Genomic DNA, 12,887 nt, shown 5'->3' with positions numbered 1-12,887 from the left:
CCCCTCTTCTCACGGGACGGGAGGGACGTCGGGCGGCCTCCGGCTGTCTTCCCCCGGGAGCGGCGGCGGTGGCTGGGCCTCTGCGCAGCTGCCCTCTCGCGCCCTCCCGCGCCCTGCGGCCTCAGGTCCCCGCCGCGTCCGCGCCCCTGAGCCCTCCGCAGTCGCGAGCGTCACGGCTGTGCGGGCAATCTTGGAGCGCCTCTGCCCCGTGGCGTCTCCGCCGTTTTCCCAGCGCCTGGCACGTGGTAGGCGTCCTGTCTTGGCGTTCCTCCGAGGCGGGCCTCAGCGGGGCGGGGCCAGCGCAGCATCCCCGCAGCCGCCCACCCGCCGGCCGAGGGCACCTGCGATCCACCAAATCTAAAACCGAAGCACTCTAGTGGCTCTCGGGGCTGGGGGGCGGGAGATGGGGAGTAACTGCTAGTGGATATGAGGTTTCCTTCCGGAATGGTGAGGACGTTCTGAAATTGGTAGTGGCGGTGGGTGCACAGCTTTGTAAACATACTAAAATCACTGAATCGTGCTCTTAAAAGGGTGGATTTTACGCTATGTATCTCAACTTTTAATGAAGAAGTGATAAAATTGTTCCACCGTGGGGCCACGGGAGGATGCCTGACCTAAGCTGAACGAGGGGTCACAGGGAGAAGTCCGCGGACACCCACATGGGGGAGGCCCCCATCCCACTGTCCTGAGACCCGGGGCCAGGCTGCATTCCAAGGCTTCCCGACTTCCTCTCTAGGTTCTGTCTCTCTTTAAACTAGCTGGTAAACCTCAGCTAAACCCACAAGTGCTGGGCCCACGTCCTGCTACCTCTCACTGGGAGAACCCAAGCAGGATCACTGTGGGACACCCTGCAGCTCTGCTATTCACCTGGGCATGAAGTGGCACCTACATCCCTCACTGTCCTCATCCGTGTCATAGAAATAGCAAGCCAATGTCTTAGGGCTGGGGGAGGATCACACTCAGCCCAGAGCCAGCTCTCAGGAAAGATCCCCGGAGGAACAGGCAGGTTCCCGTGCAGGCAAAGGCCAGGGATAAACAGGGACTAAGTTGCCTGCCATGCCCTGGCAGTCAAATGACCCAGGGACAAGCAGAGGATCTCCAGGTGACCTGGGGGTGGAGGAAGGGTAGTCCAGCTGTGGCAACTGAGGTCCTTTCTTAGGGCTCAACTCCCACAAGGCCCTGTCTCCAACTCTGAGCCTCTTGGACCAATTCCCTGCTGAGTAGGGAGAGGGACTTAAGTTAGACACGAGGGGGAACAGGGCGGGACTGTAGAGCCTGTGAGCCATTTGGGCTTCAGGAAAGTTTATGCAGAGTCACAGTGGGAGTACTTGGGAGCCCAGTTTGGAAACACTGGTATGAGGTCTAAGCCAAGGTGGGGTTGATGGGATGAGGCAGGGGAAGGAGGAGCCCTGGGACTGGGGAGAGAAAAGGAGGCTCAGATGGTGCCTCGCCTGGCAGTTGGGTGCTGGGATGGGTGGAGAGGCTGTTGGCTGGGTAGAGATGCCCTCGGGGAGGAGGGATGTGGAGGGAAAGGTGAGGAGGAGGTCCTGGACGTGCGATGCCATAGAGCACTTGCGAAGGTGCCCAGAGCGCAGCTGGAGGCAGGACGTGATGCTGGGAGGGGGTGAGCAGGCCTGGGGCAGACAAAAAACTCCAGAGGCAGGGAACCCCATCCTAGAAGAGAAGCAAGAGGGCCTGGAGGAAGTCTGAGTGAGAGCACCCCAGAGAAGCAGGAGGAAACAGAGGCACAGCATGTGGAAGTCAAGGGAAAGGCTACAGGGGAGAAGCCAGCAGGGGCTTGGGCTGCAGGAACAGAGTGGGGGCTGAGGACAGTGCAGCCGCACATCCCCCCTTGGTCCTTCCTCACTGCACAGGCCCACATGTATCCCCACTGGGGGCTTCTAGAACTCTCTACAGTCTCCCACCTCCTAGCCTTTCCCCCATGTTGTTCCCTTTGCTTGGAACACTTTTCCATCCCACCTCCATGATTACTCATGCTTGCAGACTCAACTGAGGGGCCTCCTCCAGGAAGCTTCCCCAGCCCCTATTCCATGTGCTGATTTGCGTCACACATTCAGGGGACATATATTCATGAGCTACCTACTGCAGGCTGAACACTGGTCCCCAGGTATGTCAGTGCCCTGACTACTTAAGTCATTCTGTCCCTCGATCCTGCCATGTCACCTGCACAAAGCTGAAGGCATGGTATTCACCCATGACCTTTACTGAGGGCACCTTGAGTGGAGGGGTTAGATAGGAAGTCAGATGCCAGCAGGTTGGTGGCAAGTGAGGGGGTGTAGACGTGCCATGTGGCCCATTGTTTCTAGAAGCTTAGATGTGAGAGGAAAGAGCAGTGGCAACATTTTTTTCCTAACAGGGTACAGACCTGACTAGGTTTCCAGGCTGAGGGAAGAGTGCCAGCCGAGAGGGAGAGGGAGAAGTGGATGAGACAGGGAGAGAGCGCAGGGAGTGCGTCAGTGGTGAGAGCTTCTTGAGAGATGAGAGGAGTCAACTCACATCCTTCACTTCTCCATCATTCATTCACTGTCATTCCAATGAGTCTTCACAACTCTAGGAGCTGGCTACTAGACCTATTGCTTTTATTGAACGAGGTAACCGGGGTGTCTGGCTGGCTCAGTGGGTGGAACGTGGGGCTCTTGATCTCAGGGTCATGACTTCAAGCCCCACATTGGGTGTAGAGCTGACATAAAAGAAAAAGAAGAAAATAAAGGTTACTAAGCCACAGAGAGGTTAAAAAATTTTCCAGGTCACACAGAAAGTAAGTGGTATTTCTGGGATTCTATTTTAAACCCAAGCTTTTAATTCCAGTCAAGTGACAGACTCAAGATAAGGGAAGATAGACCCATAAGAAACAGGTGCGAAATGAGAAAAAAACAGATTAATCAAACCTAAATGACGGTTTGAAGCTGGCTGTGGAGTCCGTGCAAGTGTTTCTAAAGGATTTCTGAAATAGGACATTTTTAAGCAAGAAATTATCTGGAAATGAAATTCTAGAATATTATTTCAACAAACAGAGAAAATAAAAGGTGCTGGAGATCTTGTTTGATTCAAGGAAGAGGACATTGGAAAATTCCTTAATTATTGATAAAAGATATCGTAAGGTGGGACTTTTAAAGGTTTTTTTTTTAATTGTTTACATAATCTCTGCACCCAATGTGGGGCTTGAACTCACAACCCCAAGATCAAGAGCTGCTTGCTCTACCAACTGAGTCAGCCAGGCACCCCTTAAGGTTTTTAATTAACAGTTAATGAGGGGTGCCTGAGTGGCTCAGTCGGTTAAGAGTCTGGCTCTAGATTTCAGCTCAGGTCATGACCTCAGTGTTGTGAGATGGAGTCCCGCATCAGGCTCAGTGCTGGGCATGGAACCTGCTTAACATTCTCTCTCTCCCTCTCTCTCTCTGCCCCTCCCTCCACTCTTTCCCTTTCTCTTTCCAGGAAAAAACAAACAAGCAAACAAACAAAAAAACCCAGTTAATGATAACAGCATAAAAGGGAAAACTTGGAGGGCAGGACAGATGAAAACCTGATCGGCCCTGGAAAGGATTACAAAAGAAAACGGTGGATCAATATATTAATCAGAATAGGCAAAACAAGGCCAAGCACGTGGGTCATCGTCATAAATGTAAATTAGTTAAATTCCCCTACTAACGAACAAGGATTTTCATAATGAGAAGACATACTAAATCCAGGTAAATGCTATTTACCAAGACAAATAACAAAGAATAGGAAAATGAAGACATACAGAAGGTAGGTTGGCAGTTTAATACCAGGAAAATAGAACTAAAGCAAAGGATTTTTTTAAAAGGCGGGGGTGGGGAGAAGTCCTTTATTTTTACACTAATTAGAGGTACAATTTGTGTAGAATATGTAATGACCCGTTGTGTTCTCAAAAACAGAACATCGGCACACACAGCTAAACTGTTAGCAGTACACAGAACTGGGGACCTGGGGGGCTCAGTCGGTTAAGCGTCTGCCTTCAGCTCAGGTCATGACCCCAGAGTCCTGGGATGGAGCCCGGCATTGGTCGCCCTGCTCAGCGGGGAGCCTGCTTCTCCTTCTCCCTCTGCCACTCCTCCTGCTTTGTGCTCTCGCTCTCTCTCTCTCTCTCTCTCTCTCTTTCTCTCTCTCGCTAGCTCGCTCTAGAATACATAAATAAAATCTAAAAAAAAAAATACACAAAACTATTGTGGGAGACTTTGTTACACCTTCCTTTGAACTTTACAAAGCAAGTAGACAAGGTGAAGAGAATTTGAACAGCTCAGTTAATACCTTCTATGTTTCGTGACAATAGTTTGGCAAGATCAGAAGAAATGATCAGGCAAGCAAGTGGCCTTGGGCACACTGTTCTCTAGAGGTGCTCCAGGTCCTTTCGCCTGCTCACCCCACCACATCTTGAGTCCAGGGCAGGGCTCCCCCAAGCCCACCCTAAGGTAGGGATGCCCCACCGAGGAGGGGCCTGAAGAGCTGTCTGCCAAGGATCCTGGGCCAAGGCGGGACACCCTGACAATCCAGGTAAATGAAAGGTAAACGTAGAAGCAAGGGGTTCCTTCATTATCTTAATTGCAGTGATGGTTTCATGGGTGTATACATATGTTAAAAACTTACCAAATTGGGGGCGCCTGGGTGGCACCAGTGGTTAAGCGTCTGCCTTCGGCTCAGGGCGTGATCCCAGGGTCCTGGAATCGAGTCCTGCATGGGGCTCCCTGCTCAGTGGGGAGTTTGCTTCTCCCTCCACCCCTCCCCCCGCTCACGCTGCACTCTTTCTCTCTNACCAAATTGTACACTTCATTTTTTTTTAAGTTTTATTTATTTAAGTACCTTCTACACCCAACGTGGGCTCAAACTCATGACCCTGAGATCAAGAGTCATGTGCCCTTCCAACTGAGCCAGCCAGTCACCCCAAATTGTACACTTTAAATATGTGCAGTTATTGGATGTCAATTAGATCTCGATGAAGTTGTTCCTTAAATATCTATGGGGCGCCTGGGTGGCTCAGTGGGTTAAGGGTCTGCCTTCGGCTCAGGTCATGATCCCAGGGTCCTGGAATCGAGTCCTGCATGGGGCTCCCTGCTCAGTGGGGAGTTTGCTTCTCCCTCCACCCCTCCCCCCGCTCACGCTGCACTCTTTCTCTCTCTCAAATAAATAAAATCTTTTTTGAAAATATTTGATATCACGAGTACGGTGGTGGTCAAATGATTCTCTGTCAAAACTCAACAAACTGTATAGTTAAAATTAGTGAATTTTGGCTCAGGTCATGATCTCAGGGTCCTGGGACGCACCCCAATGCGGGACACATTGGGATCCCCGGCTCAGCGGGGAGTCTGCTTCTCCCTCTGTCCCTCGCCCCTGCTGTGATCTAGCTTGCTCTCTCTCTCTCTTAAATGAATAAATAAAAATAAATAAATAAGGGCACCTGGGTGGCTCGGTTGGTGAAGTGCCTGCATTCGGCTCAGGTCATGGTCCCTGTGTCCAGGGATCGAGCCCCGCATTGGGCTCTCTGCTCAGCAGCGAGTCTGCTTCTCCCTCTGCCTCTGTGATCTCTTTTGCTCTCTCTCAAAAAAAAATAATAAAATCTTTAAATAGGGGGCGCCTGGGTGGCACAGCGGTTAAGCGTCTGCCTTCGGCTCAGGGCGTGATCCCGGCGTTATGGGATCGAGCCCCACATCAGGCTCCTCTGCTATGAGCCTGCTTCTTCCTCTCCCACTCCCCTGCTTGTGTTCCCTCTCTCGCTGGCTGTCTCTATCTCTGTCGAATGAATAAAAATAAAATCTTTAAAAAAAATAAAATAAAATAAAATAAAATCTTTAAATAAATAAATAATGCTTGGGCAAAAAAAAATCAAAATTAAAATCAATTGTATAGAAATGAATACTAACGAGCATACATCTTACCAAACCTGTGGGGTGCAAAGTTATACATGGAGAGAAACTGATAGCGTCACTTTTTCTATTATTATGCATGAAAAATCAAGCTAGTTTATAAACTAAGCATTCATGTCAACATTCTAGAAAAACAACTATAAAATAAACCAAAACAAAGTAGAAAGAAGGAAATGAGAATCCTAAGAGCATATATTAGTTATTTCATGTAAAAACTTACCAAACTACACATTTTAAGTTTTTTTTTTTTTTTCAGTAATCTCTACACCTAACTAGGTGGGGCTCAAACTCACGACCTNTCTCTACACCTAACTAGGTGGGGCTCAAACTCACGACCTTAAGATCAAGAGTCCTGTGCTCCAATGACTGAGCCAGCTGGGGCCCCAAGAGCATAAATTAGTTATTTTAAAAGAAAGAGTAGGATGAATTAATAAAATCAAGAGCTGTTTTTAATATTTAAGGCAATTAAGATTATGGGGTGCCTGAGTGGCCCAGTCCATTAATCGTCTGACTCAGCTCAGGTCTCAATCTCAGGGTCGTGAGTTCAAGCCCCATGTTGAAAAAACAAACAACAACAAAACACAAAAGATTTTTAAAAAGAGCCTGCTGGCAAATGTCACTGAGAGATAAAAACAAAATATGGACCGTTAATGATTAAGAACAGGTTTATTCACAGAAATAGAGTTAAAAGTCACAAAAGAAAAGTACATGCAGTTGTTTGTAAACTTTTGATACCTAGATAGGATCATTATGTGTTAGAACAAAACACACTATTAAAACTAACTCAAGGAGAAATAAAAAGCCCAAATAGACCAGTCATAAAGGAAGAAATCGGAAACTTTTCGGAGCCACGCCAGGAAAAGATACTTTATCCAGATCTGTTTATGGAAAAATCTTACCAAATGTGCAAAGACTGTGATTTCTGTATGTATTCTTAGAGGGCATGGCCACATCTCAATATATTTAATGCATTTTTACGCATAAAGCCACGTATGGAGCATAATTTGCACGTCTAAACAAACTGGATAAAGATAGCACAGAGAAAGGAATTCATCGTCCAGGGATTGTTAGGGTCTGTCTCAGCCAAGAACCTCTGTTTCAGACAAAACCCTAAAATACACGACTGGAACGGTGCTGAGGAAGCTGGCTCCCAGACAGACCCAGCTCCTCGTCCCCAGAATCTGTGGCCGTGACCCTGCCCCGCAAGACATCTTGCAGTGGTGATTCCATTAAGTCTTGAGATGCGGGGTTACCCTGGATGACCCAGGGGGCTGTAAATGCACTCAGGAGTGTCCCTGTAGGGGAGATCTGAGTGGCAGACACTAAGGCCAGGGTACCTGGGAAAGGGAAGTTGGAAGGAGGTGGCCACGAGTCAAGGAAAGCTGGAAGCCGGCGGAAGCCAAAGAGGCAAGGTTTCTGCCCAGAAGGAACGAGACTCGTGGGCGCCCCGGAAGCCTCATTCCGCCCTGTGGTCTCCGGAGTGTAGGTTGATACATTTGGGCTGTTGTGTGGCCGCACCGCGTTTGTTGTCGGTATTTGTTACAGCCCTCGAGGGACAGGGTCTGGGCAGAACAAGAACTTTTCTTCTTGCCCTTACCTCTTGTGTTGTTGACATGCCTCCAAAATCATCCATCACTTTCATAACCAAGAAAAAAAGGAGGGGCGCCTGGGTAACGCAGTCGTTAAGCGTCTGCCTTTGACTCAGGGCATCTCAGGGCGTGATCCCGGCGTTCTGGGATCGAGCCCCACATGGGGCTCCTCCGCTGGGAGCCTGCTTCTTCCTCTCCCACTCCCCCTGCTTGTGTTCCCTCTCTCGCTGGCTGTCTCTCTCTCTGTCAAATAAATAAGTAAATAATCTTTTAAAAAAATAAAAAAAATAAAAAGAAAGAAAAAAAGGAGAGAGGATGCAAGCTGTGCACTTGGCCGGAGGCAGGAGCAGCCTGGGCTGGGACTTCCGCGGTCATCATGGCAGCCCGGGCGTCCGATTTCTTCCTTTACACCCGTGCTTCTGCTGCAAAGATGCCTGGAGAGCGTGGTGCTCCTCCCGGCAGGGGTCTCGTCCACCTGGGGCCTCACTGCAGAGCCTGGATGGGAGCAGCTCCACACCCCACACACCCGCGCCGGGCTCTACAGCAGGCACATTTTGCATCCTGAAACCACCAGGAGTACTCAGGTGTGAGTACCGGAGCTGCGGTGGGAAGGAAAGCACGAGGGCAGATCTTGCGGGCAGGCCTGCAAGGAAACAACCCACTGCGCCAGCCCTCACACAACAGTCCCTTCGCCGCACAGGCAGGGGCAGAGGTCCGCCCCTTACCACCTGCCCGGGAGGGCCTCAGTGCTGCAAAGGTGAGTGTGCGGCAGCTGGGGTGTGTCCTCGAAGGAGCAGGACACTCAGTGTGGCCCCTGTGTCCCTGGATGTGGGGGGAGGGGGCGAGCACACCTCTGACATCAGCTGTTTCCTGAGGTGACTCTTTCCTCTCTTCTGGGTGGAGGTCCAATTCTGAGCTGCTGCAGTTCCTCTCTGCAGTCTCTATAGCAACGTTCACGTGGATTTCATAAAACAGAAGGTGTTGGAGCTGGAAGGGACCTCAGAGATCAGCTCCTCCCACCCCCTCATTTCAGGGAGAGGGGAGCGGGTCCCACAGCACGCTGGGGATCGAGCCAGGGATCGAGCCAGGGATCGAGCCGGGGCCTCTGCCTGCTGGCACCTTCCCTGCCAGGGTCCCTACCCTGAGATCGCAGACAGCTGAATTCCCTAGAACTGACTTATGGGAGGTGCTCAGGGGTCAGAAGACTTGGGACCTTTGCCCCTCCTCCCCTGACTAACAGACCCCTGAAATCCAGCCTAGGCCTGTCCTGCTCAGTCACAGACTCTCCATTCAGTGCTTCGGGGAGGCAGGAGCAGGCAGGCTGGGTGCTTTCCCCAGGAAGCCCAGAGGCCAGGGCTGAGGCCAGGCAGCCCCCGGCGCATCCACTGGAGAGCAAACGTCAGTGTCCACATGAGTGCAGGAAGAAGTGGGGGTGGGAGGGGCCAGGGAAGGGTACTTATCTGGCAGAGGGGGCTCCAAACAGAGCCCGGAAGGTCAAGGCTCATCCTTGACCCTCATCCTTGCCTGAGCCTGACCATGGCCCCGTGGGTGAGTGGAACCTGGGGGTGAAGCTGTCCCGCTTGGAAAATGGGGCTCCAGAGAGAGACTGTGTCAGGCCATAGATCCCAGAGGGTTGTTGTGTCTGGGGACGTGCGGCACACGTCACTCCAGGACCAAGGGGCCAGACCCCCAGAAGGGCAAGTCAGAGGGCAGCGTGCAGGAGCTGGGGGCCTCAGGCCTGTGAAGGCACCTGGCACGGGGGCCACCAGAGGGGCTGGGGGTGAGGATCCAGAGTGAGGCGGGAACAGATGTGGGGCTGCTCCAGCTCTGTGCCTGGTGCAGGGTACACGTAGACCTGTCTGTCCAGTGGAGCCAGCCCCATGCCAGCAGGGCTGAGGGCCGCAGGCACCCCTCCCCCACACTGCACTCAAGCTCGTCCCAACAATCTGGGCATCCCAGGTCCAGCCAAGGCCACCCTCCTGATCTTTCCCACCAAACTGTCCCTTTTCCTCCTCCTTGCTGGCAGCCTGGTCTAGTTACCTATTCTGTGTAAACAAGAACCCCTCCAAGTGCTCATGAATCTGCAGTTGGGGCAGGGCTCCATGGGGCGGCTATTTCCGCTCCACACGGAATCCACCAGGACCACAGCATCCCTTGCCAGGATGACTTCCGGGGTGGCAAGTGGGTTCCCTGCACCTGGGATTCTTCACAAGGCTGTCTGGGCTTTCTCACAGTATGGCAGCCGGGTTCCAAGAACGAGTATTCCAGGAGACAGGAAGTAGGAGTTGCCCGTCTATAGGGCCTGGGTCCAGAACTGGACACAGGGTCACTTCTGCCATACGTATCGGTCAGAGCAATCACAGAGCAAAGGTGGGGGAAAGAGGCCTTCCTGCCTGATTGGGAGGGGCAGCAAAGAACTCGCCGTCTGTATGTCAGCCCTCCACTGTCTCTGGCCCATGGGCTCCCATCTTGCCTCACCCGCAGGCCCGCAGATCCTGTATTTCTGGGAGGTCTCCTCTGTCCCTATTACCTCCCTTCCGGTTACTGCCACCCCCTCCAAGTCACCTCCCTGTCTACAGGCTGCACCATGCTCCCCCTCCTCCTCCCGCCTGTTCCTGTAGCAGCGTCCTCTGCCGCTTTGCTCAGGAACCATGCGTGGCTCCCTACTTCTCGCTGAACAGTATCCAAGTTCCTATGCTAAACATTCAAATTCACTTTAGAATCTAGCCCCCTGGGGTGCCTGGGTGGCTCAGATGGTTGAGCGTCTGCCTTCGGCTCAGGTCATGATCCCAGGGTCCTGGGATTGATCCCCGCATCAGGCTCCCTGCTCGGTGGGAAGCCTGCTTCTCCCCCTCCCTCTGCTGCTCCCCCTGCTTGTGCACTCTCACTCTGTCAAATAAATAAATAAAATCTTAAATATATAATATATATCTGGACCACACTTTGGCCTCTTCTGCTCAGAATACCCACCCGCTGGCACTCTAAGCTTGCACGTATTCATTCCCTCTACCTAGCAAGTTTCTCTGTCTCCTGTTGGACTCCTGTTCAACCGTCAGAGCCCGGAGCAAAGGCCCCTCCCCGACAAAGCCCTGGTCACCGCACATTGCGACACTGTCTGCCTTATCCTTGTTAGCAATGACATGTCCTGAAGTGGGGCCCATTTCTAACTCATGTTTCTTTCACCAATTTCGTAAGTTTATTGAGGCCTGGAGCCAGCTGCCAGGGATATGGCAGTGACCAAGACAAGCTGCTTCCTGTACCCAGACAATTTACATTCCAGAGAGTGAGACAGATGGCAAACGGAGGAACCAAGGGACATAATGATCAAAGATTAGGAGGACGGCTGGAAGGAAAGAGAGGCAAGAAGAATGCCGTGATGCAGGGACCTAGAACTCTCCCTTTTCAAAAGAAATCAGAGACCTGGGTTTTTACATATATTCTCCTAATTTTAAAGGTTTCAAGGTCAAATATTTCTCCTCTGCTGCTTTCAGCTTTCCTCCCCTCCTGGCTCCCCACTCACTCTTCCTGGTTACCCCATTAGCACTAGCCCCCACCCTCGACTCAGTTGCCTTATCTAGAGCCCCCACCCCTAGGGCACCCAAACTCCTTTCTGATTTCCCTTGGGCAACGGCTGACAGGAGGAAATAGGGAGCCCCTTGCCTGGGACCCTGGGGTCAGTGGGCATGGGCTGAGAGCTTGGGCCAGCCACCCTGAAATTGGCCTCAAGGAGCGTAGGACACCTGGAGTCCCCAAGGCCCCAGCAGTGGGAGCTCAACAACCCCACCCCAAGCCCCTTGATCCACACATCCGGGCACTGGCCTGGAAGAAGTGGGGGTCCCGAGGCACAAGACAAGAAAGGAGGCCGGGGGCCCTCAGAGGGCTTCCTTCGGTTTGTCCCCCAGCTCTGGCAGGGCCTGGAGGGATGGGTCTCCCGAGGACTCCTGGGCCAACGCTGCTATGGGACAGGTTGTGTTCTCTGGAGCCAGAGTTCCCAGGTACAAATCCTGTTTCTGTCACTTTCTAGCCTGGTGACCTTGGACAGCTCTCTTCCCCTCTCTGGGCCTCAGTTTTCCCACCTGATCGACTGGGGATCCTAGCACCACCCACCTCACAGGGTAGTTCTGAGGGTGACTTGTGCCTGACACACAGTGACTCTCGATTAAAGGCAGCTAGCTTCCCACAGCCTCTCCCATGCAGGGCTCTGCCAGACCCTCTTGGGGAATCCCTCTGCTGGGTCTTACCAGACCTCTGACCTAGAGACAGCTCCTGTCCATTATCGGTATTTGGGCTCTGGGCACTGCCAGCGGAGAGCGCTCAGGCCCCTGAAGGGGCTGGGGTCCATGTGATAGCTGTCCCATCTTGGGGGACAGCCAGGCCATGCCTCCAGCTGCCAGAGGCTGATCCCAGCAGCACTGCCTTTCTGCCTACACTCGCTGCCCCCAAGTCCCGGCTGGGGGGCATCTTGGCTCACCACTCCCGGGGTCCCATGATCATCTCAGCCTTATGCTCAAAACCCAGAGACTCCTGGGTGGAGACAGTCCAGGGGGAAGTGTCAGGCTCTGGACACTGGTCTGCCAGGGACCAGCATGGGGTTGGGACAGTCAGCATTTGGCTTCCTTGGGGCCAGAACCTGGCACCAGAAGGCCAAGGGGCTAGCCACGTCCTGGGGGAGGGGCCTCCCACCTCCTTCTCCTCCCAGACCCCTGAAGGCAGAGCCCCAGGGCAAGGGCCACTCAGGGGCTTCCTGCTGCTGTAACTCGGATTTCCCTTTCCCTGAGGATCCTGAGGCTTCAGCCCAGTGGGCAGAAGCTGCGAGGGAGGGCGCCTCGCAGCTGATAACCAGCTGTCAGCTGGGCGCTGAGTGCTCCCAGCGCCCGGGTTTGTTTGCCTGCCCTAAGGGGAGGGGTAGGGGCACAGCAGGCCAGGTGGCATCTCTGGCAGAGAAGGGACAGAAACCCAGGTGTCCACCCCATGCAGTCCCACTGCCTCGGCGCCCCCTTCTCAGAGCACTCTCCCCCCCCACCACACCCCCGACCCGGTCCCAGACCCAGAGGCCATCTCGTGAGGGGCACTGGGCAAGGGGCAGTGCAGGGAGGGATGGTGTATAGCGCGCGGGGAAGCGACAGGCCCACCGCCCCACGGAGGTGGCCACGGAGCGGGGTCGCAAGGCCTGAGGCGGGGCAGGAGCCGCCCGCACCCGGCAGAGGCGCGCGCACCCGGTCGCCACCTAGGTCAGTGCCATGGCCTCGGGACCCCGCTCCCGGGCGGCCGTCTCATTTGCATGCCCCCGCCCCAGCGCGGCCATTGGCGGAGGCGGCGGGAGGCCGGGCCTGAGTGGCTGCGGGCTGTGGGACGCGGGGGCGGGGCGGCGGGGAGCGGGGCGCCCGGGATTGCCGCC

Source organism: Ailuropoda melanoleuca, chromosome 10, assembly GCF_002007445.2.
Source record: "Ailuropoda melanoleuca isolate Jingjing chromosome 10, ASM200744v2, whole genome shotgun sequence".
NCBI lineage: Eukaryota > Metazoa > Chordata > Mammalia > Carnivora > Ursidae > Ailuropoda > Ailuropoda melanoleuca.
The sequence above is the reverse complement of the archived record's forward strand: the minus strand, read 5'-3'. Positions refer to the sequence as shown.